This window comes from Dendrobates tinctorius, unplaced genomic scaffold (genome assembly GCF_039654945.1).
Source record: "Dendrobates tinctorius isolate UK_male_01 unplaced genomic scaffold, ASM3965494v1 ptg000293l, whole genome shotgun sequence".
In the NCBI taxonomy this organism is placed as follows: domain Eukaryota; kingdom Metazoa; phylum Chordata; class Amphibia; order Anura; family Dendrobatidae; genus Dendrobates; species Dendrobates tinctorius.
The window spans coordinates 2,549,208-2,573,699 of record NW_027361960.1 but is presented as its reverse complement, the minus strand read 5'-3'; positions in this window follow the sequence as shown (position 1 = coordinate 2,573,699).

The following is a 24,492-nucleotide window of genomic DNA, read 5'->3' as shown; positions in this document are numbered from 1 at the left end:
GAGACTTGTTTGGGCTCATGAGAGGAGTAGAAAAACATCAAAAATTTCAGTCCTGCATGATTCTACCAAGAAATGTGTGTTCATTGAAACCGCTGGTTTTTGATAGTTTGGGCCCTATTGAATAATGAATGTTTTAAATTTTCTGCAAAAGTAAAGTAGTTGCAAACTCATCCTTTTAGAAACTTGTTTCGGCTGTTGAGAGGAGTAAAAAACCATCAAAAATTTCAATCCTGCATGATTTTACCAAGAAATGTGATTCTTCATTCAAAACCTGATTTTTGCTATTGCGCTCTATTGAATAGTGAATGTTTTGAATTTTCTCCAAAAGTAAAGTAGTTGCAAACTCATGCTTTTAGAGACTTGTTTGGGCTCATGAGAGGAGTAGAAAAATATCAAAAATTTCAGTCCTGCATGATTCTACCAAGAAATGTGTGTTCATTCAAACCGCTGGTTTTTGATAGTTTGGGCCCTATTGAATAATGAATGTTTTGAATTTTCTCCAAAAGTAAAGTAGTTGCAAACTCATCCTTTTAGAAACTTGTTTGGGCTGTTGAGAGGAGTAAAAAACCATCAAAAATTTCAATCCTGCATGATTCTACCAAGAAATGTGATTCTTCATTCAAAACGCTGGTTTTTGCTATTGGGCTCTATTGAATAATGAATGTTTTGAATTTTCTCCAAAAGTAAAGTAGTTGCAAACTCATGCTTTTAGAGACTTGTTTGGGCTCATGAGAGGAGTAGAAAAACATCAAAAATTTCAGTCCTGCATGATTCTACCAAGAAATGTGTGTTCATTGAAACCGCTGGTTTTTGATAGTTTGGGCCCTATTGAATAATGAATGTTTTGAATTTTCTCCAAAAGTAAAGTAGTTGCAAACTCATCCTTTTAGAAACTTGTTTGGGCTGTTGAGAGGAGTAAAAAACCATCAAAAATTTCAATCCTGCATGATTCTACCAAGAAATGTGATTCTTCATTCAAAACGCTGGTTTTTGCTATTGGGCTCTATTGAATAATGAATGTTTTGAATTTTCTCCAAAAGTAAAGTAGTTGCAAACTCATGCTTTTAGAGACTTGTTTGGGCTCATGAGAGGAGTAGAAAAACATCAAAAATTTCAGTCCTGCATGATTCTACCAAGAAATGTGTGTTCATTGAAACCGCTGTTTTTTGATAGTTTGGGCCCTATTGAATAATGAATGTTTTGAATTTTCTCCAAAAGTAAAGTAGTTGCAAACTCATCCTTTTAGAAACTTGTTTGGGCTGTTGAGAGGAGTAAAAAACCATCAAAAATTTCAATCCTGAATGATTTTACCAAGAAATGTGATTCTTCATTCAAAACCTGATTTTTGCTATTGGGCTCTATTGAATAGTGAATGTTTTGAATTTTCTCCAAAAGTAAAGTAGTTGCAAACTCATGCTTTTAGAGACTTGTTTGGGCTCATGAGAGGAGTAGAAAAATATCAAAAATTTCAGTCCTGCATGATTCTACCAAGAAATGTGTGTTCATTCAAACCGCTGGTTTTTGATAGTTTGGGCCCTATTGAATAATGAATGTTTTGAATTTTCTCCAAAAGTAAAGTAGTTGCAAACTCATCCTTTTAGAAACTTGTTTGGGCTGTTGAGAGGAGTAAAAAACCATCAAAAATTTCAATCCTGCATGATTCTACCAAGAAATGTGATTCTTCATTCAAAACGCTGGTTTTTGCTATTGGGCTCTATTGAATAATGAATGTTTTGAATTTTCTCCAAAAGTAAAGTAGTTGCAAACTCATGCTTTTAGAGACTTGTTTGGGCTCATGAGAGGAGTAGAAAAACATCAAAAATTTCAGTCCTGCATGATTCTACCAAGAAATGTGTGTTCATTCAAACCGCTGGTTTTTGATAGTTTGGGCCCTATTGAATAATGAATGTTTTGAATTTTCTCCAAAAGTAAAGTAGTTGCAAACTCATCCTTTTAGAAACTTGTTTGGGCTGTTGAGAGGAGTAAAAAACCATCAAAAATTTCAATCCTGCATGATTCTACCAAGAAATGTGATTCTTCATTCAAAACGCTGGTTTTTGCTATTGGGCTCTATTGAATAATGAATGTTTTGAATTTTCTCCAAAAGTAAAGTAGTTGCAAACTCATCATTTTAGAAACTTTTTTTGGGCTGTTGAGAGGAGTAAAAAACCATCAAAAATTTCAATCCTGCATGATTCTACCAAGAAATGTGATTCTTCATTCAAAACGCTGGTTTTTGCTATTGGGCTCTATTGAATAATGAATGTTTTGAATTTTCTCCAAAAGTAAAGTAGTTGCAAACTCATGCTTTTAGAGACTTGTTTGGGCTCATGAGAGGAGTAGAAAAACATCAAAAATTTCAGTCCTGCATGATTCTACCAAGAAATGTGTGTTCATTCAAACCGCTGGTTTTTGATAGTTTGGGCCCTATTGAATAATGAATGTTTTGAATTTTCTCCAAAAGTAAAGTAGTTGCAAACTCATCCTTTTAGAAACTTGTTTGGGCTGTTGAGAGGAGTAAAAAACCATCAAAAATTTCAATCCTGCATGATTTTACCAAGAAATGTGATTCTTCATTCAAAACCTGATTTTTGCTATTGGGCTCTATTGAATAGTGAATGTTTTGAGTTTTCTCCAAAAGTAAAGTAGTTGCAAACTCATGCTTTTAGAGACTTGTTTGGGCTCATGAGAGGAGTAGAAAAACATCAAAAATTTCAGTCCTGCATGATTCTACCAAGAAATGTGTGTTCATTCAAACCGCTGGTTTTTGATAGTTTGGGCCCTATTGAATAATGAATGTTTTGAATTTTCTCCAAAAGTAAAGTAGTTGCAAACTCATCCTTTTAGAAACTTGTTTGGGCTGTTGAGAGGAGTAAAAAACCATCAAAAATTTCAATCCTGCATGATTTTACCAAGAAATGTGATTCTTCATTCAAAACCTGATTTTTGCTAATGGGCTCTATTGAATAGTGAATGTTTTGAATTTTCTCCAAAAGTAAAGTAGATGCAAACTCATGCTTTTAGAGACTTGTTTGGGCTCATGAGAGGAGTAGAAAAACATCAAAAATTTCAGTCCTGCATGATTCTACCAAGAAATGTGTGTTCATTCAAACCTCTGGTTTTTGATAGTTTGGGCCCTATTGAATAATGAATGTTTTGAATTTTCTCCAAAAGTAAAGTAGTTGCAAACTCATCCTTTTAGAAACTTGTTTGGGCTGTTGAGAGGAGTAAAAAACCATCAAAAATTTCAATCCTGAATGATTTTACCAAGAAATGTGATTCTTCATTCAAAACCTGATTTTTGCTATTGGGCTCTATTGAATAGTGAATGTTTTGAATTTTCTCCAAAAGTAAAGTAGTTGCAAACTCATGCTTTTAGAGACTTGTTTGGGCTCATGAGAGGAGTAGAAAAATATCAAAAATTTCAGTCCTGCATGATTCTACCAAGAAATGTGTGTTCATTCAAACCGCTGGTTTTTGATAGTTTGGGCCCTATTGAATAATGAATGTTTTGAATTTTCTCCAAAAGTAAAGTAGTTGCAAACTCATCCTTTTAGAAACTTGTTTGGGCTGTTGAGAGGAGTAAAAATCCATCAAAAATTTCAATCCTGCATGATTTTACCAAGAAATGTGATTCTTCATTCAAAACCTGATTTTTGCTATTGGGCTCTATTGAATAGTGAATGTTTTGAATTTTCTCCAAAAGTAAAGTAGTTGCAAACTCATGCTTTTAGAGACTTGTTTGGGCTCATGAGAGGAGTAGAAAAACATCAAAAATTTCAGTCCTGCATGATTCTACCAAGAAATGTGTGTTCATTGAAACCACTGGTTTTTGATAGTTTGGGCCCTATTGAATAATGAATGTTTTGAATTTTCTCCAAAAGTAAAGTAGTTGCAAACTCATCCTTTTAGAAACTTGTTTGGGCTGTTGAGAGGAGTAAAAAACCATCAAAAATTTCAATCCTGCATGATTTTACCAAGAAATGTGATTCTTCATTCAAAACCTGATTTTTGCTAATGGGCTCTATTGAATAGTGAATGTTTTGAATTTTCTCCAAAAGTAAAGTAGTTGCAAACTCATGCTTTTAGAGACTTGTTTGGGCTCATGAGAGGAGTAGAAAAACATCAAAAATTTCAGTCCTGCATGATTCTACCAAGAAATGTGTGTTCATTCAAACCTCTGGTTTTTGATAGTTTGGGCCCTATTGAATAATGAATGTTTTGAATTTTCTCCAAAAGTAAAGTAGTTGCAAACTCATCCTTTTAGAAACTTGTTTGGGCTGTTGAGAGGAGTAAAAAACCATCAAAAATTTCAATCCTGCATGATTTTACCAAGAAATGTGATTCTTCATTCAAAACCTGATTTTTGCTATTGGGCTCTATTGAATAGTGAATGTTTTGAATTTTCTCCAAAAGTAAAGTAGTTGCAAACTCATGCTTTTAGAGACTTGTTTGGGCTCATGAGAGGAGTAGAAAAACATCAAAAATTTCAGTCCTGCATGATTCTACCAAGAAATGTGTGTTCATTGAAACCACTGGTTTTTGATAGTTTGGGCCCTATTGAATAATGAATGTTTTGAATTTTCTAAAAAAGTAAAGTAGTTGCAAACTCATCCTTTTAGAAACTTGTTTGGGCTGTTGAGAGGAGTAAAAAACCATCAAAAATTTCAATCCTGCATGATTCTACCAAGAAATGTGATTCTTCATTCAAAACGCTGGTTTTTGCTATTGGGCTCTATTGAATAATGAATGTTTTGAATTTTCTCCAAAAGTAAAGTAGTTGCAAACTCATGCTTTTAGAGACTTGTTTGGGCTCATGAGAGGAGTAGAAAAACATCAAAAATTTCAGTCCTGCATGATTCTACCAAGAAATGTGTGTTCATTGAAACCGCTAGTTTTTGATAGTTTGGGCCCTATTGAATAATGAATGTTTTGAATTTTCTCCAAAAGTAAAGTAGTTGCAAACTCATCCTTTTAGAAACTTGTTTGGGCTGTTGAGAGGAGTAAAAAACCATCAAAAATTTCAATCCTGAATGATTTTACCAAGAAATGTGATTCTTCATTCAAAACCTGATTTTTGCTATTGGGCTCTATTGAATAGTGAATGTTTTGAATTTTCTCCAAAAGTAAAGTAGTTGCAAACTCATGCTTTTAGAGACTTGTTTGGGCTCATGAGAGGAGTAGAAAAACATCAAAAATTTCAGTCCTGCATGATTCTACCAAGAAATGTGTGTTCATTCAAACCGCTGGTTTTTGATAGTTTGGGCCCTATTGAATAATGAATGTTTTGAATTTTCTCCAAAAGTAAAGTAGTTGCAAACTCATCCTTTTAGAAACTTGTTTGGGCTGTTGAGAGGAGTAAAAAACCATCAAAAATTTCAATCCTGCATGATTTTACCAAGAAATGTGATTCTTCATTCAAAACCTGATTTTTGCTATCGGGCTCTATTGAATAGTGAATGTTTTGAATTTTCTCCAAAAGTAAAGTAGTTGCAAACTCATGCTTTTAGAGACTTGTTTGGGCTCATGAGAGGAGTAGAAAAACATAAAAAATTTCAGTCCTGCATGATTCTACCAAGAAATGTGTGTTCATTGAAACCGCTGGTTTTTGATAGTTTGGGCCCTATTGAATAATGAATGTTTTGAATTTTCTCCAAAAGTAAAGTAGTTGCAAACTCATCCTTTTAGAAACTTTTTTGGGCTGTTGAGAGGAGTAAAAAACCATCAAAAATTTCAATCCTGCATGATTCTACAAAGAAATGTGATTCTTCATTGAAAACGCTGGTTTTTGCTATTGGGCTCTATTGAATAATGAATGTTTTGAATTTTCTCCAAAAGTAAAGTAGTTGCAAACTCATGCTTTTAGAGACTTGTTTGGGCTCATGAGAGGAGTAGAAAAACATCAAAAATTTCAGTCCTGCATGATTCTACCAAGAAATGTGTGTTCATTGAAACCGCTGGTTTTTGATAGTTTGGGCCCTATTGAATAATGAATGTTTTGAATTTTCTCCAAAAGTAAAGTAGTTGCAAACTCATCCTTTTAGAAACTTGTTTGGCCTGTTGAGAGGAGTAAAAAACCATCAAAAATTTAAATCCTGCATGATTTTACCAAGAAATGTGATTCTTCATTCAAAACCTGATTTTTGCTATTGGGCTCTATTGAATAGTGAATGTTTTGAATTTTCTCCAAAAGTAAAGTAGTTGCAAACTCATGCTTTTAGAGACTTGTTTGGGCTCATGAGAGGAGTAGAAAAACATCAAAAATTTCAGTCCTGCATGATTCTACCAAGAAATGTGTGTTCATTCAAACCTCTGGTTTTTGATAGTTTGGGCCCTATTGAATAATGAATGTTTTGAATTTTCTCCAAAAGTAAAGTAGTTGCAAACTCATCCTTTTAGAAACTTGTTTGGGCTGTTGAGAGGAGTAAAAAACCATCAAAAATTTCAATCCTGCATGATTCTACCAAGAAATGTGATTCTTCATTCAAAACCTGATTTTTGCTATTGGGCTCTATTGAATAATGAATGTTTTGAATTTTCTCCAAAAGTAAAGTAGTTGCAAACTCATGCTTTTAGAGACTTGTTTGGGCTCATGAGAGGAGTAGAAAAACATCAAAAATGTCAGTCCTGCATGATTCTACCAAGAAATGTGTGTTCATTGAAACCGCTGGTTTTTGATAGTTTGGGCCCTATTGAATAATGAATGTTTTGAATTTTCTCCAAAAGTAAAGTAGTTGCAAACTCATCCTTTTAGAAACTTGTTTGGGCTGTTGAGAGGAGTAAAAAACCATCAAAAATTTCAATCCTGCATGATTCTACCAAGAAATGTGATTCTTCATTCAAAACGCTGGTTTTTGCTATTGGGCTCTATTGAATAATGAATGTTTTGAATTTTCTCCAAAAGTAAAGTAGTTGCAAACTCATGCTTTTAGAGACTTGTTTGGGCTCATGAGAGGAGTAGAAAAACATCAAAAATTTCAGTCCTGCATGATTCTACCAAGAAATGTGTGTTCATTGAAACCACTGGTTTTTGATAGTTTGGGCCCTATTGAATAATGAATGTTTTGAATTTTCTAAAAAAGTAAAGTAGTTGCAAACTCATCCTTTTAGAAACTTGTTTGGGCTGTTGAGAGGATTAAAAAACCATCAAAAATTTCAATCCTGCATGATTTTACCAAGAAATGTGATTCTTCATTCAAAACCTGATTTTTGCTATTGGGCTCTATTGAATAGTGAATGTTTTGAATTTTCTCCAAAAGTAAAGGAGTTGCAAACTCATGCTTTTAGAGACTTGTTTGGGCTCATGAGAGGAGTAGAAAAACATCAAAAATTTCAGTCCTGCATGATTCTACCAAGAAATGTGTGTTCATTCAAACCGCTGGTTTTTGATAGTTTGGGCCCTATTGAATAATGAATGTTTTGAATTTTCTCCAAAAGTAAAGTAGTTGCAAACTCATCCTTTTAGAAACTTGTTTGGGCTGTTGAGAGGAGTAAAAAACCATCAAAAATTTCAATCCTGCATGATTCTACCAAGAAATGTGATTCTTCATTCAAAACGCTGGTTTTTGCTATTGGGCTCTATTGAATAATGAATGTTTTGAATTTTCTCCAAAAGTAAAGTAGTTGCAAACTCATGCTTTTAGAGACTTGTTTGGGCTCATGAGAGGAGTAGAAAAACATCAAAAATTTCAGTCCTGCATGATTCTACCAAGAAATGTGTGTTCATTGAAACCGCTGGTTTTTGATAGTTTGGGCCCTATTGAATAATGAATGTTTTAAATTTTCTGCAAAAGTAAAGTAGTTGCAAACTCATCCTTTTAGAAACTTGTTTCGGCTGTTGAGAGGAGTAAAAAACCATCAAAAATTTCAATCCTGCATGATTTTACCAAGAAATGTGATTCTTCATTCAAAACCTGATTTTTGCTATTGCGCTCTATTGAATAGTGAATGTTTTGAATTTTCTCCAAAAGTAAAGTAGTTGCAAACTCATGCTTTTAGAGACTTGTTTGGGCTCATGAGAGGAGTAGAAAAACATCAAAAATTTCAGTCCTGCATGATTCTACCAAGAAATGTGTGTTCATTCAAACCGCTGGTTTTTGATAGTTTGGGCCCTATTGAATAATGAATGTTTTGAATTTTCTCCAAAAGTAAAGTAGTTGCAAACTCATCCTTTTAGAAACTTGTTTGGGCTGTTGAGAGGAGTAAAAAACCATCAAAAATTTCAATCCTGCATGATTCTACCAAGAAATGTGATTCTTCATTCAAAACGCTGGTTTTTGCTATTGGGCTCTATTGAATAATGAATGTTTTGAATTTTCTCCAAAAGTAAAGTAGTTGCAAACTCATGCTTTTAGAGACTTGTTTGGGCTCATGAGAGGAGTAGAAAAACATCAAAAATTTCAGTCCTGCATGATTCTACCAAGAAATGTGTGTTCATTCAAACCGCTGGTTTTTGATAGTTTGGGCCCTATTGAATAATGAATGTTTTGAATTTTCTCCAAAAGTAAAGTAGTTGCAAACTCATCCTTTTAGAAACTTGTTTGGGCTGTTGAGAGGAGTAAAAAACCATCAAAAATTTCAATCCTGCATGATTCTACCAAGAAATGTGATTCTTCATTCAAAACGCTGGTTTTTGCTATTGGGCTCTATTGAATAATGAATGTTTTGAATTTTCTCCAAAAGTAAAGTAGTTGCAAACTCATGCTTTTAGAGACTTGTTTGGGCTCATGAGAGGAGTAGAAAAACATCAAAAATTTCAGTCCTGCATGATTCTACCAAGAAATGTGTGTTCATTGAAACCGCTGGTTTTTGATAGTTTGGGCCCTATTGAATAATGAATGTTTTGAATTTTCTCCAAAAGTAAAGTAGTTGCAAACTCATCCTTTTAGAAACTTGTTTGGGCTGTTGAGAGGAGTAAAAAACCATCAAAAATTTCAATCCTGAATGATTTTACCAAGAAATGTGATTCTTCATTCAAAACCTGATTTTTGCTATTGGGCTCTATTGAATAGTGAATGTTTTGAATTTTCTCCAAAAGTAAAGTAGTTGCAAACTCATGCTTTTAGAGACTTGTTTGGGCTCATGAGAGGAGTAGAAAAATATCAAAAATTTCAGTCCTGCATGATTCTACCAAGAAATGTGTGTTCATTCAAACCGCTGGTTTTTGATAGTTTGGGCCCTATTGAATAATGAATGTTTTGAATTTTCTCCAAAAGTAAAGTAGTTGCAAACTCATCCTTTTAGAAACTTGTTTGGGCTGTTGAGAGGAGTAAAAAACCATCAAAAATTTCAATCCTGCATGATTCTACCAAGAAATGTGATTCTTCATTCAAAACGCTGGTTTTTGCTATTGGGCTCTATTGAATAATGAATGTTTTGAATTTTCTCCAAAAGTAAAGTAGTTGCAAACTCATGCTTTTAGAGACTTGTTTGGGCTCATGAGAGGAGTAGAAAAACATCAAAAATTTCAGTCCTGCATGATTCTACCAAGAAATGTGTGTTCATTGAAACCGCTGGTTTTTGATAGTTTGGGCCCTATTGAATAATGAATGTTTTGAATTTTCTCCAAAAGTAAAGTAGTTGCAAACTCATCCTTTTAGAAACTTGTTTGGGCTGTTGAGAGGAGTAAAAAACCATCAAAAATTTCAATCCTGCATGATTCTACCAAGAAATGTGATTCTTCATTCAAAACGCTGGTTTTTGCTATTGGGCTCTATTGAATAATGAATGTTTTGAATTTTCTCCAAAAGTAAAGTAGTTGCAAACTCATGCTTTTAGAGACTTGTTTGGGCTCATGAGAGGAGTAGAAAAACATCAAAAATTTCAGTCCTGCATGATTCTACCAAGAAATGTGTGTTCATTGAAACCACTGGTTTTTGATAGTTTGGGCCCTATTGAATAATGAATGTTTTGAATTTTCTAAAAAAGTAAAGTAGTTGCAAACTCATCCTTTTAGAAACTTGTTTGGGCTGTTGAGAGGATTAAAAAACCATCAAAAATTTCAATCCTGCATGATTTTACCAAGAAATGTGATTCTTCATTCAAAACCTGATTTTTGCTATTGGGCTCTATTGAATAGTGAATGTTTTGAATTTTCTCCAAAAGTAAAGGAGTTGCAAACTCATGCTTTTAGAGACTTGTTTGGGCTCATGAGAGGAGTAGAAAAACATCAAAAATTTCAGTCCTGCATGATTCTACCAAGAAATGTGTGTTCATTCAAACCGCTGGTTTTTGATAGTTTGGGCCCTATTGAATAATGAATGTTTTGAATTTTCTCCAAAAGTAAAGTAGTTGCAAACTCATCCTTTTAGAAACTTGTTTGGGCTGTTGAGAGGAGTAAAAAAACATCAAAAATTTCAATCCTGCATGATTCTACCAAGAAATGTGATTCTTCATTCAAAACGCTGGTTTTTGCTATTGGGCTCTATTGAATAATGAATGTTTTGAATTTTCTCCAAAAGTAAAGTAGTTGCAAACTCATGCTTTTAGAGACTTGTTTGGGCTCATGAGAGGAGTAGAAAAACATCAAAAATTTCAGTCCTGCATGATTCTACCAAGAAATGTGTGTTCATTGAAACCGCTGGTTTTTGATAGTTTGGGCCCTATTGAATAATGAATGTTTTAAATTTTCTGCAAAAGTAAAGTAGTTGCAAACTCATCCTTTTAGAAACTTGTTTCGGCTGTTGAGAGGAGTAAAAAACCATCAAAAATTTCAATCCTGCATGATTTTACCAAGAAATGTGATTCTTCATTCAAAACCTGATTTTTGCTATTGCGCTCTATTGAATAGTGAATGTTTTGAATTTTCTCCAAAAGTAAAGTAGTTGCAAACTCATGCTTTTAGAGACTTGTTTGGGCTCATGAGAGGAGTAGAAAAACATCAAAAATTTCAGTCCTGCATGATTCTACCAAGAAATGTGTGTTCATTCAAACCGCTGGTTTTTGATAGTTTGGGCCCTATTGAATAATGAATGTTTTGAATTTTCTCCAAAAGTAAAGTAGTTGCAAACTCATCCTTTTAGAAACTTGTTTGGGCTGTTGAGAGGAGTAAAAAACCATCAAAAATTTCAATCCTGCATGATTCTACCAAGAAATGTGATTCTTCATTCAAAACGCTGGTTTTTGCTATTGGGCTCTATTGAATAATGAATGTTTTGAATTTTCTCCAAAAGTAAAGTAGTTGCAAACTCATGCTTTTAGAGACTTGTTTGGGCTCATGAGAGGAGTAGAAAAACATCAAAAATTTCAGTCCTGCATGATTCTACCAAGAAATGTGTGTTCATTGAAACCGCTGGTTTTTGATAGTTTGGGCCCTATTGAATAATGAATGTTTTGAATTTTCTCCAAAAGTAAAGTAGTTGCAAACTCATCCTTTTAGAAACTTGTTTGGGCTGTTGAGAGGAGTAAAAAACCATCAAAAATTTCAATCCTGCATGATTCTACCAAGAAATGTGATTCTTCATTCAAAACGCTGGTTTTTGCTATTGGGCTCTATTGAATAATGAATGTTTTGAATTTTCTCCAAAAGTAAAGTAGTTGCAAACTCATGCTTTTAGAGACTTGTTTGGGCTCATGAGAGGAGTAGAAAAACATCAAAAATTTCAGTCCTGCATGATTCTACCAAGAAATGTGTGTTCATTGAAACCGCTGGTTTTTGATAGTTTGGGCCCTATTGAATAATGAATGTTTTGAATTTTCTCCAAAAGTAAAGTAGTTGCAAACTCATCCTTTTAGAAACTTGTTTGGGCTGTTGAGAGGAGTAAAAAACCATCAAAAATTTCAATCCTGAATGATTTTACCAAGAAATGTGATTCTTCATTCAAAACCTGATTTTTGCTATTGGGCTCTATTGAATAGTGAATGTTTTGAATTTTCTCCAAAAGTAAAGTAGTTGCAAACTCATGCTTTTAGAGACTTGTTTGGGCTCATGAGAGGAGTAGAAAAATATCAAAAATTTCAGTCCTGCATGATTCTACCAAGAAATGTGTGTTCATTCAAACCGCTGGTTTTTGATAGTTTGGGCCCTATTGAATAATGAATGTTTTGAATTTTCTCCAAAAGTAAAGTAGTTGCAAACTCATCCTTTTAGAAACTTGTTTGGGCTGTTGAGAGGAGTAAAAAACCATCAAAAATTTCAATCCTGCATGATTCTACCAAGAAATGTGATTCTTCATTCAAAACGCTGGTTTTTGCTATTGGGCTCTATTGAATAATGAATGTTTTGAATTTTCTCCAAAAGTAAAGTAGTTGCAAACTCATGCTTTTAGAGACTTGTTTGGGCTCATGAGAGGAGTAGAAAAACATCAAAAATTTCAGTCCTGCATGATTCTACCAAGAAATGTGTGTTCATTCAAACCGCTGGTTTTTGATAGTTTGGGCCCTATTGAATAATGAATGTTTTGAATTTTCTCCAAAAGTAAAGTAGTTGCAAACTCATCCTTTTAGAAACTTGTTTGGGCTGTTGAGAGGAGTAAAAAACCATCAAAAATTTCAATCCTGAATGATTTTACCAAGAAATGTGATTCTTCATTCAAAACCTGATTTTTGCTATTGGGCTCTATTGAATAGTGAATGTTTTGAATTTTCTCCAAAAGTAAAGTAGTTGCAAACTCATGCTTTTAGAGACTTGTTTGGGCTCATGAGAGGAGTAGAAAAATATCAAAAATTTCAGTCCTGCATGATTCTACCAAGAAATGTGTGTTCATTCAAACCGCTGGTTTTTGATAGTTTGGGCCCTATTGAATAATGAATGTTTTGAATTTTCTCCAAAAGTAAAGTAGTTGCAAACTCATCCTTTTAGAAACTTGTTTGGGCTGTTGAGAGGAGTAAAAAACCATCAAAAATTTCAATCCTGCATGATTTTACCAAGAAATGTGATTCTTCATTCAAAACCTGATTTTTGCTATTGGGCTCTATTGAATAGTGAATGTTTTGAATTTTCTCCAAAAGTAAAGTAGTTGCAAACTCATGCTTTTAGAGACTTGTTTGGGCTCATGAGAGGAGTAGAAAAACATCAAAAATTTCAGTCCTGCATGATTCTACCAAGAAATGTGTGTTCATTGAAACCACTGGTTTTTGATAGTTTGGGCCCTATTGAATAATGAATGTTTTGAATTTTCTCCAAAAGTAAAGTAGTTGCAAACTCATCCTTTTAGAAACTTGTTTGGGCTGTTGAGAGGAGTAAAAAACCATCAAAAATTTCAATCCTGCATGATTTTACCAAGAAATGTGATTCTTCATTCAAAACCTGATTTTTGCTAATGGGCTCTATTGAATAGTGAATGTTTTGAATTTTCTCCAAAAGTAAAGTAGTTGCAAACTCATGCTTTTAGAGACTTGTTTGGGCTCATGAGAGGAGTAGAAAAACATCAAAAATTTCAGTCCTGCATGATTCTACCAAGAAATGTGTGTTCATTCAAACCTCTGGTTTTTGATAGTTTGGGCCCTATTGAATAATGAATGTTTTGAATTTTCTCCAAAAGTAAAGTAGTTGCAAACTCATCCTTTTAGAAACTTGTTTGGGCTGTTGAGAGGAGTAAAAAACCATCAAAAATTTCAATCCTGCATGATTTTACCAAGAAATGTGATTCTTCATTCAAAACCTGATTTTTGCTATTGGGCTCTATTGAATAGTGAATGTTTTGAATTTTCTCCAAAAGTAAAGTAGTTGCAAACTCATGCTTTTAGAGACTTGTTTGGGCTCATGAGAGGAGTAGAAAAACATCAAAAATTTCAGTCCTGCATAATTCTACCAAGAAATGTGTGTTCATTCAAACCGCTGGTTTTTGATAGTTTGGGCCCTATTGAATAATGAATGTTTTGAATTTTCTCCAAAAGTAAAGTAGTTGCAAACTCATCCTTTTAGAAACTTGTTTGGGCTGTTGAGAGGAGTAAAAAACCATCAAAAATTTAAATCCTGCATGATTTTACCAAGAAATGTGATTCTTCATTCAAAACCTGATTTTTGCTATCGGGCTCTATTGAATAGTGAATGTTTTGAATTTTCTCCAAAAGTAAAGTAGTTGCAAACTCATGCTTTTAGAGACTTGTTTGGGCTCATGAGAGGAGTAGAAAAACATCAAAAATTTCAGTCCTGCATGATTCTACCAAGAAATGTGTGTTCATTCAAACCTCTGGTTTTTGATAGTTTGGGCCCTATTGAATAATGAATGTTTTGAATTTTCTCCAAAAGTAAAGTAGTTGCAAACTCATCCTTTTAGAAACTTGTTTGGGCTGTTGAGAGGAGTAAAAAACATCAAAAATTTCAATCCTGCATGATTCTACCAAGAAATGTGATTCTTCATTCAAAACCTGATTTTTGCTATTGGGCTCTATTGAATAATGAATGTTTTGAATTTTCTCCAAAAGTAAAGTAGTTGCAAACTCATGCTTTTAGAGACTTGTTTGGGCTCATGAGAGGAGTAGAAAAACATCAAAAATGTCAGTCCTGCATGATTCTACCAAGAAATGTGTGTTCATTGAAACCGCTGGTTTTTGATAGTTTGGGCCCTATTGAATAATGAATGTTTTGAATTTTCTCCAAAAGTTAAGTAGTTGCAAACTCATCCTTTTAGAAACTTGTTTGGGCTGTTGAGAGGAGTAAAAAACCATCAAAAATTTCAATCCTGCATGATTCTACCAAGAAATGTGATTCTTCATTCAAAACGCTGGTTTTTGCTATTGGGCTCTATTGAATAATGAATGTTTTGAATTTTCTCCAAAAGTAAAGTAGTTGCAAACTCATGCTTTTAGAGACTTGTTTGGGCTCATGAGAGGAGTAGAAAAACATCAAAAATTTCAGTCCTGCATGATTCTACCAAGAAATGTGTGTTCATTGAAACCACTGGTTTTTGATAGTTTGGGCCCTATTGAATAATGAATGTTTTGAATTTTCTAAAAAAGTAAAGTAGTTGCAAACTCATCCTTTTAGAAACTTGTTTGGGCTGTTGAGAGGATTAAAAAACCATCAAAAATTTCAATCCTGCATGATTTTACCAAGAAATGTGATTCTTCATTCAAAACCTGATTTTTGCTATTGGGCTCTATTGAATAGTGAATGTTTTGAATTTTCTCCAAAAGTAAAGGAGTTGCAAACTCATGCTTTTAGAGACTTGTTTGGGCTCATGAGAGGAGTAGAAAAACATCAAAAATTTCAGTCCTGCATGATTCTACCAAGAAATGTGTGTTCATTCAAACCGCTGGTTTTTGATAGTTTGGGCCCTATTGAATAATGAATGTTTTGAATTTTCTCCAAAAGTAAAGTAGTTGCAAACTCATCCTTTTAGAAACTTGTTTGGGCTGTTGAGAGGAGTAAAAAACCATCAAAAATTTCAATCCTGCATGATTCTACCAAGAAATGTGATTCTTCATTCAAAACGCTGGTTTTTGCTATTGGGCTCTATTGAATAATGAATGTTTTGAATTTTCTCCAAAAGTAAAGTAGTTGCAAACTCATGCTTTTAGAGACTTGTTTGGGCTCATGAGAGGAGTAGAAAAACATCAAAAATTTCAGTCCTGCATGATTCTACCAAGAAATGTGTGTTCATTGAAACCGCTGGTTTTTGATAGTTTGGGCCCTATTGAATAATGAATGTTTTAAATTTTCTGCAAAAGTAAAGTAGTTGCAAACTCATCCTTTTAGAAACTTGTTTCGGCTGTTGAGAGGAGTAAAAAACCATCAAAAATTTCAATCCTGCATGATTTTACCAAGAAATGTGATTCTTCATTCAAAACCTGATTTTTGCTATTGCGCTCTATTGAATAGTGAATGTTTTGAATTTTCTCCAAAAGTAAAGTAGTTGCAAACTCATGCTTTTAGAGACTTGTTTGGGCTCATGAGAGGAGTAGAAAAACATCAAAAATTTCAGTCCTGCATGATTCTACCAAGAAATGTGTGTTCATTCAAACCGCTGGTTTTTGATAGTTTGGGCCCTATTGAATAATGAATGTTTTGAATTTTCTCCAAAAGTAAAGTAGTTGCAAACTCATCCTTTTAGAAACTTGTTTGGGCTGTTGAGAGGAGTAAAAAACCATCAAAAATTTCAATCCTGCATGATTCTACCAAGAAATGTGATTCTTCATTCAAAACGCTGGTTTTTGCTATTGGGCTCTATTGAATAATGAATGTTTTGAATTTTCTCCAAAAGTAAAGTAGTTGCAAACTCATGCTTTTAGAGACTTGTTTGGGCTCATGAGAGGAGTAGAAAAACATCAAAAATTTCAGTCCTGCATGATTCTACCAAGAAATGTGTGTTCATTCAAACCGCTGGTTTTTGATAGTTTGGGCCCTATTGAATAATGAATGTTTTGAATTTTCTCCAAAAGTAAAGTAGTTGCAAACTCATCCTTTTAGAAACTTGTTTGGGCTGTTGAGAGGAGTAAAAAACCATCAAAAATTTCAATCCTGCATGATTCTACCAAGAAATGTGATTCTTCATTCAAAACCTGATTTTTGCTATTGGGCTCTATTGAATAATGAATGTTTTGAATTTTCTCCAAAAGTAAAGTAGTTGCAAACTCATGCTTTTAGAGACTTGTTTGGGCTCATGAGAGGAGTAGAAAAACATCAAAAATGTCAGTCCTGCATGATTCTACCAAGAAATGTGTGTTCATTGAAACCGCTGGTTTTTGATAGTTTGGGCCCTATTGAATAATGAATGTTTTGAATTTTCTCCAAAAGTTAAGTAGTTGCAAACTCATCCTTTTAGAAACTTGTTTGGGCTGTTGAGAGGAGTAAAAAACCATCAAAAATTTCAATCCTGCATGATTCTACCAAGAAATGTGATTCTTCATTCAAAACGCTGGTTTTTGCTATTGGGCTCTATTGAATAATGAATGTTTTGAATTTTCTCCAAAAGTAAAGTAGTTGCAAACTCATGCTTTTAGAGACTTGTTTGGGCTCATGAGAGGAGTAGAAAAACATCAAAAATTTCAGTCCTGCATGATTCTACCAAGAAATGTGTGTTCATTGAAACCACTGGTTTTTGATAGTTTGGGCCCTATTGAATAATGAATGTTTTGAATTTTCTAAAAAAGTAAAGTAGTTGCAAACTCATCCTTTTAGAAACTTGTTTGGGCTGTTGAGAGGATTAAAAAACCATCAAAAATTTCAATCCTGCATGATTTTACCAAGAAATGTGATTCTTCATTCAAAACCTGATTTTTGCTATTGGGCTCTATTGAATAGTGAATGTTTTGAATTTTCTCCAAAAGTAAAGGAGTTGCAAACTCATGCTTTTAGAGACTTGTTTGGGCTCATGAGAGGAGTAGAAAAACATCAAAAATTTCAGTCCTGCATGATTCTACCAAGAAATGTGTGTTCATTCAAACCGCTGGTTTTTGATAGTTTGGGCCCTATTGAATAATGAATGTTTTGAATTTTCTCCAAAAGTAAAGTAGTTGCAAACTCATCCTTTTAGAAACTTGTTTGGGCTGTTGAGAGGAGTAAAAAACCATCAAAAATTTCAATCCTGCATGATTCTACCAAGAAATGTGATTCTTCATTCAAAACGCTGGTTTTTGCTATTGGGCTCTATTGAATAATGAATGTTTTGAATTTTCTCCAAAAGTAAAGTAGTTGCAAACTCATGCTTTTAGAGACTTGTTTGGGCTCATGAGAGGAGTAGAAAAACATCAAAAATTTCAGTCCTGCATGATTCTACCAAGAAATGTGTGTTCATTGAAACCGCTGGTTTTTGATAGTTTGGGCCCTATTGAATAATGAATGTTTTAAATTTTCTGCAAAAGTAAAGTAGTTGCAAACTCATCCTTTTAGAAACTTGTTTCGGCTGTTGAGAGGAGTAAAAAACCATCAAAAATTTCAATCCTGCATGATTTTACCAAGAAATGTGATTCTTCATTCAAAACCTGATTTTTGCTATTGCGCTCTATTGAATAGTGAATGTTTTGAATTTTCTCCAAAAGTAAAGTAGTTGCAAACTCATGCTTTTAGAGACTTGTTTGGGCTCATGAGAGGAGTAGAAAAACATCAAAAATTTCAGTCCTGCATGATTCTACCAAGAAATGTGTGTTCATTCAAACCGCTGGTTTTTGATAGTTTGGGCCCTATTGAATAATGAATGTTTTGAATTTTCTCCAAAAGTAAAGTAGTTGCAAACTCATCCTTTTAGAAACTTGTTTGGGCTGTTGAGAGGAGTAAAAAACCATCAAAAATTTCAATCCTGCATGATTCTACCAAGAAATGTGATTCTTCATTCAAAACGCTGGTTTTTGCTATTGGGCTCTATTGAATAATGAATGTTTTGAATTTTCTCCAAAAGTAAAGTAGTTGCAAACTCATGCTTTTAGAGACTTGTTTGGGCTCATGAGAGGAGTAGAAAAACATCAAAAATTTCAGTCCTGCATGATTCTACCAAGAAATGTGTGTTCATTCAAACCGCTGGTTTTTGATAGTTTGGGCCCTATTGAATAATGAATGTTTTGAATTTTCTCCAAAAGTAAAGTAGTTGCAAACTCATCCTTTTAGAAACTTGTTTGGGCTGTTGAGAGGAGTAAAAAACCATCAAAAATTTCAATCCTGCATGATTCTACCAAGAAATGTGATTCTTCATTCAAAACGCTGGTTTTTGCTATTGGGCTCTATTGAATAATGAATGTTTTGAATTTTCTCCAAAAGTAAAGTAGTTGCAAACTCATGCTTTTAGAGACTTGTTTGGGCTCATGAGAGGAGTAGAAAAACATCAAAAATTTCAGTCCTGCATGATTCTACCAAGAAATGTGTGTTCATTGAAACCGCTGGTTTTTGATAGTTTGGGCCCTATTGAATAATGAATGTTTTGAATTTTCTCCAAAAGTAAAGTAGTTGCAAACTCATCCTTTTAGAAACTTGTTTGGGCTGTTGAGAGGAGTAAAAAACCATCAAAAATTTCAATCCTGAATGATTTTACCAAGAAATGTGATTCTTCATTCAAAACCTGATTTTTGCTATTGGGCTCTATTGAATAGTGAATGTTTTGAATTTTCTCCAAAAGTAAAGTAGTTGCAAACTCATGCTTTTAGAGACTTGTTTGGGCTCATGAGAGGAGTAGAAAAATATCAAAAATTTCAGTCCTGCATGATTCTACCAAGAAATGTGTGTTCATTCAAACCGCTGGTTTTTGATAGTTTGGGCCCTATTGAATAATGAATGTTTTGAATTTTCTCCAAAAGTAAAGTAGTTGCAAACTCATCCTTTTAGAAACTTGTTTGGGCTGTTGAGAGGAGTAAAAAACCATCAAAAATTTCAATCCTGCATGATTCTACCAAGAAATGTGATTCTTCATTCAAAACGCTGGTTTTTGCTATTGGGCTCTATTGAATAATGAATGTTTTGAATTTTCTCCAAAAGTAAAGTAGTTGCAAACTCATGCTTTTAGAGACTTGTTTGGGCTCATGAGAGGAGTAGAAAAACATCAAAAATTTCAGTCCTGCATGATTCTACCAAGAAATGTGTGTTCATTGAAACCGCTGGTTTTTGATAGTTTGGGCCCTATTGAATAATGAATGTTTTGAATTTTCTCCAAAAGTAAAGTAGTTGCAAACTCATCCTTTTAGAAACTTGTTTGGGCTGTTGAGAGGAGTAAAAAACCATCAAAAATTTCAATCCTGCATGATTCTACCAAGAAATGTGATTCTTCATTCAAAACGCTGGTTTTTGCTATTGGGCTCTATTGAATAATGAATGTTTTGAATTTTCTCCAAAAGTAAAGTAGTTGCAAACTCATGCTTTTAGAGACTTGTTTGGGCTCATGAGAGGAGTAGAAAAACATCAAAAATTTCAGTCCTGCATGATTCTACCAAGAAATGTGTGTTCATTGAAACCGCTGGTTTTTGATAGTTTGGGCCCTATTGAATAATGAATGTTTTGAATTTTCTCCAAAAGTAAAGTAGTTGCAAACTCATCCTTTTAGAAACTTGTTTGGGCTGTTGAGAGGAGTAAAAAACCATCAAAAATTTCAATCCTGAATGATTTTACCAAGAAATGTGATTCTTCATTCAAAACCTGATTTTTGCTATTGGGCTCTATTGAATAGTGAATGTTTTGAATTTTCTCCAAAAGTAAAGTAGTTGCAAACTCATGCTTTTAGAGACTTGTTTGGGCTCATGAGAGGAGTAGAAAAATATCAAAAATTTCAGTCCTGCATGATTCTACCAAGAAATGTGTGTTCATTCAAACCGCTGGTTTTTGATAGTTTGGGCCCTATTGAATAATGAATGTTTTGAATTTTCTCCAAAAGTAAAGTAGTTGCAAACTCATCCTTTTAGAAACTTGTTTGGGCTGTTGAGAGGAGTAAAAAACCATCAAAAATTTCAATCCTGCATGATTTTACCAAGAAATGTGATTCTTCATTCAAAACCTGATTTTTGCTATTGGGCTCTATTGAATAGTGAATGTTTTGAATTTTCTCCAAAAGTAAAGTAGTTGCAAACTCATGCTTTTAGAGACTTGTTTGGGCTCATGAGAGGAGTAGAAAAACATCAAAAATTTCAGTCCTGCATGATTCTACCAAGAAATGTGTGTTCATTGAAACCACTGGTTTTTGATAGTTTGGGCCCTATTGAATAATGAATGTTTTGAATTTTCTCCAAAAGTAAAGTAGTTGCAAACTCATCCTTTTAGAAACTTGTTTGGGCTGTTGAGAGGAGTAAAAAACCATCAAAAATTTCAATCCTGCATGATTTTACCAAGAAATGTGATTCTTCATTCAAAACCTGATTTTTGCTAATGGGCTCTATTGAATAGTGAATGTTTTGAATTTTCTCCAAAAGTAAAGTAGTTGCAAACTCATGCTTTTAGAGACTTGTTTGGGCTCATGAGAGGAGTAGAAAAACATCAAAAATTTCAGTCCTGCATGATTCTACCAAGAAATGTGTGTTCATTCAAACCTCTGGTTTTTGATAGTTTGGGCCCTATTGAATAATGAATGTTTTGAATTTTCTCCAAAAGTAAAGTAGTTGCAAACTCATCCTTTTAGAAACTTGTTTGGGCTGTTGAGAGGAGTAAAAAACCATCAAAAATTTCAATCCTGCATGATTCTACCAAGAAATGTGATTCTTCATTCAAAACCTGATTTTTGCTATTGGGCTCTATTGAATAATGAATGTTTTGAATTTTCTCCAAAAGTAAAGTAGTTGCAAACTCATGCTTTTAGAGACTTGTTTGGGCTCATGAGAGGAGTAGAAAAACATCAAAAATGTCAGTCCTGCATGATTCTACCAAGAAATGTGTGTTCATTGAAACCGCTGGTTTTTGATAGTTTGGGCCCTATTGAATAATGAATGTTTTGAATTTTCTCCAAAAGTAAAGTAGTTGCAAACTCATCCTTTTAGAAACTTGTTTGGGCTGTTGAGAGGAGTAAAAAACCATCAAAAATTTCAATCCTGCATGATTCTACCAAGAAATGTGATTCTTCATTCAAAACGCTGGTTTTTGCTATTGGGCTCTATTGAATAATGAATGTTTTGAATTTTCTCCAAAAGTAAAGTAGTTGCAAACTCATGCTTTTAGAGACTTGTTTGGGCTCATGAGAGGAGTAGAAAAACATCAAAAATTTCAGTCCTGCATGATTCTACCAAGAAATGTGTGTTCATTGAAACCGCTGGTTTTTGATAGTTTGGGCCCTATTGAATAATGAATGTTTTAAATTTTCTCCAAAAGTAAAGTAGTTGCAAACTCATCCTTTTAGAAACTTGTTTCGGCTGTTGAGAGGAGTAAAAAACCATCAAAAATTTCAATCCTGCATGATTTTACCAAGAAATGTGATTCTTCATTCAAAACCTGATTTTTGCTATTGCGCTCTATTGAATAGTGAATGTTTTGAATTTTCTCCAAAAGTAAAGTAGTTGCAAACTCATGCTTTTAGAGACTTGTTTGGGCTCATGAGAGGAGTAGAAAAACATCAAAAATGTCAGTCCTGCATGATTCTACCAAGAAATGTGTGTTCATTAAAACCGCTGGTTTTTGATAGTTTGGGCCCTATTGAATAATGAATGTTTTGAATTTTCTCCAAAAGTAAAGTAGTTGCAAACTCATCCTTTTAGAAACTTGTTTGGGCTGTTGAGAGGAGTAAAAAACCATCAAAAATTTCAATCCTGCATGATTCTACAAAGAAATGTGATTCTTCATTCAAAACGCTGGTTTTTGCTATTGGGCTCTATTGAATAATGAATGTTTTGAATTTTCTCCAAAAGTAAAGTAGTTGCAAACTCATGCTTTTAGAGACTTGTTTGGGCTCATGAGAGGAGTAGAAAAACATCAAAAATTTCAGTCCTGCATGATTCTACCAAGAAATGTGTGTTCATTGAAACCGCTGGTTTTTGATAGTTTGGGCCCTATTGAATAATGAATGTTTTGAATTTTCTCCAAAAGTAAAGTAGTTGCAAACTCATCCTTTTAGAAACTTGTTTGGGCTGTTGAGAGGAGTAAAAAACCATCAAAAATTTCAATCCTGAATGATTTTACCAAGAAATGTGATTCTTCATTCAAAACCTGATTTTTGCTATTGGGCTCTATTGAATAGTGAATGTTTTGAATTTTCTCCAAAAGTAAAGTAGTTGCAAACTCATGCTTTTAGAGACTTGTTTGGGCTCATGAGAGGAGTAGAAAAATATCAAAAATTTCAGTCCTGCATGATTCTACCAAGAAATGTGTGTTCATTCAAACCGCTGGTTTTTGATAGTTTGGGCCCTATTGAATAATGAATGTTTTGAATTTTCTCCAAAAGTAAAGTAGTTGCAAACTCATCCTTTTAGAAACTTGTTTGGGCTGTTGAGAGGAGTAAAAAACCATCAAAAATTTCAATCCTGCATGATTTTACCAAGAAATGTGATTCTTCATTCAAAACCTGATTTTTGCTATTGGGCTCTATTGAATAGTGAATGTTTTGAATTTTCTCCAAAAGTAAAGTAGTTGCAAACTCATGCTTTTAGAGACTTGTTTGGGCTCATGAGAGGAGTAGAAAAACATCAAAAATTTCAGTCCTGCATGATTCTACCAAGAAATGTGTGTTCATTGAAACCACTGGTTTTTGATAGTTTGGGCCCTATTGAATAATGAATGTTTTGAATTTTCTCCAAAAGTAAAGTAGTTGCAAACTCATCCTTTTAGAAACTTGTTTGGGCTGTTGAGAGGAGTAAAAAACCATCAAAAATTTCAATCCTGCATGATTTTACCAAGAAATGTGATTCTTCATTCAAAACCTGATTTTTGCTAATGGGCTCTATTGAATAGTGAATGTTTTGAATTTTCTCCAAAAGTAAAGTAGTTGCAAACTCATGCTTTTAGAGACTTGTTTGGGCTCATGAGAGGAGTAGAAAAACATCAAAAATTTCAGTCCTGCATGATTCTACCAAGAAATGTGTGTTCATTCAAACCTCTGGTTTTTGATAGTTTGGGCCCTATTGAATAATGAATGTTTTGAATTTTCTCCAAAAGTAAAGTAGTTGCAAACTCATCCTTTTAGAAACTTGTTTGGGCTGTTGAGAGGAGTAAAAAACCATCAAAAATTTCAATCCTGCATGATTCTACCAAGAAATGTGATTCTTCATTCAAAACCTGATTTTTGCTATTGGGCTCTATTGAATAATGAATGTTTTGAATTTTCTCCAAAAGTAAAGTAGTTGCAAACTCATGCTTTTAGAGACTTGTTTGGGCTCATGAGAGGAGTAGAAAAACATCAAAAATGTCAGTCCTGCATGATTCTACCAAGAAATGTGTGTTCATTGAAACCGCTGGTTTTTGATAGTTTGGGCCCTATTGAATAATGAATGTTTTGAATTTTCTCCAAAAGTAAAGTAGTTGCAAACTCATCCTTTTAGAAACTTGTTTGGGCTGTTGAGAGGAGTAAAAAACCATCAAAAATTTCAATCCTGCATGATTCTACCAAGAAATGTGATTCTTCATTCAAAACGCTGGTTTTTGCTATTGGGCTCTATTGAATAATGAATGTTTTGAATTTTCTCCAAAAGTAAAGTAGTTGCAAACTCATGCTTTTAGAGACTTGTTTGGGCTCATGAGAGGAGTAGAAAAACATCAAAAATTTCAGTCCTGCATGATTCTACCAAGAAATGTGTGTTCATTGAAACCGCTGGTTTTTGATAGTTTGGGCCCTATTGAATAATGAATGTTTTAAATTTTCTCCAAAAGTAAAGTAGTTGCAAACTCATCCTTTTAGAAACTTGTTTCGGCTGTTGAGAGGAGTAAAAAACCATCAAAAATTTCAATCCTGCATGATTTTACCAAGAAATGTGATTCTTCATTCAAAACCTGATTTTTGCTATTGCGCTCTATTGAATAGTGAATGTTTTGAATTTTCTCCAAAAGTAAAGTAGTTGCAAACTCATGCTTTTAGAGACTTGTTTGGGCTCATGAGAGGAGTAGAAAAACATCAAAAATGTCAGTCCTGCATGATTCTACCAAGAAATGTGTGTTCATTCAAACCGCTGGTTTTTGATAGTTTGGGCCCTATTGAATAATGAATGTTTTGAATTTTCTCC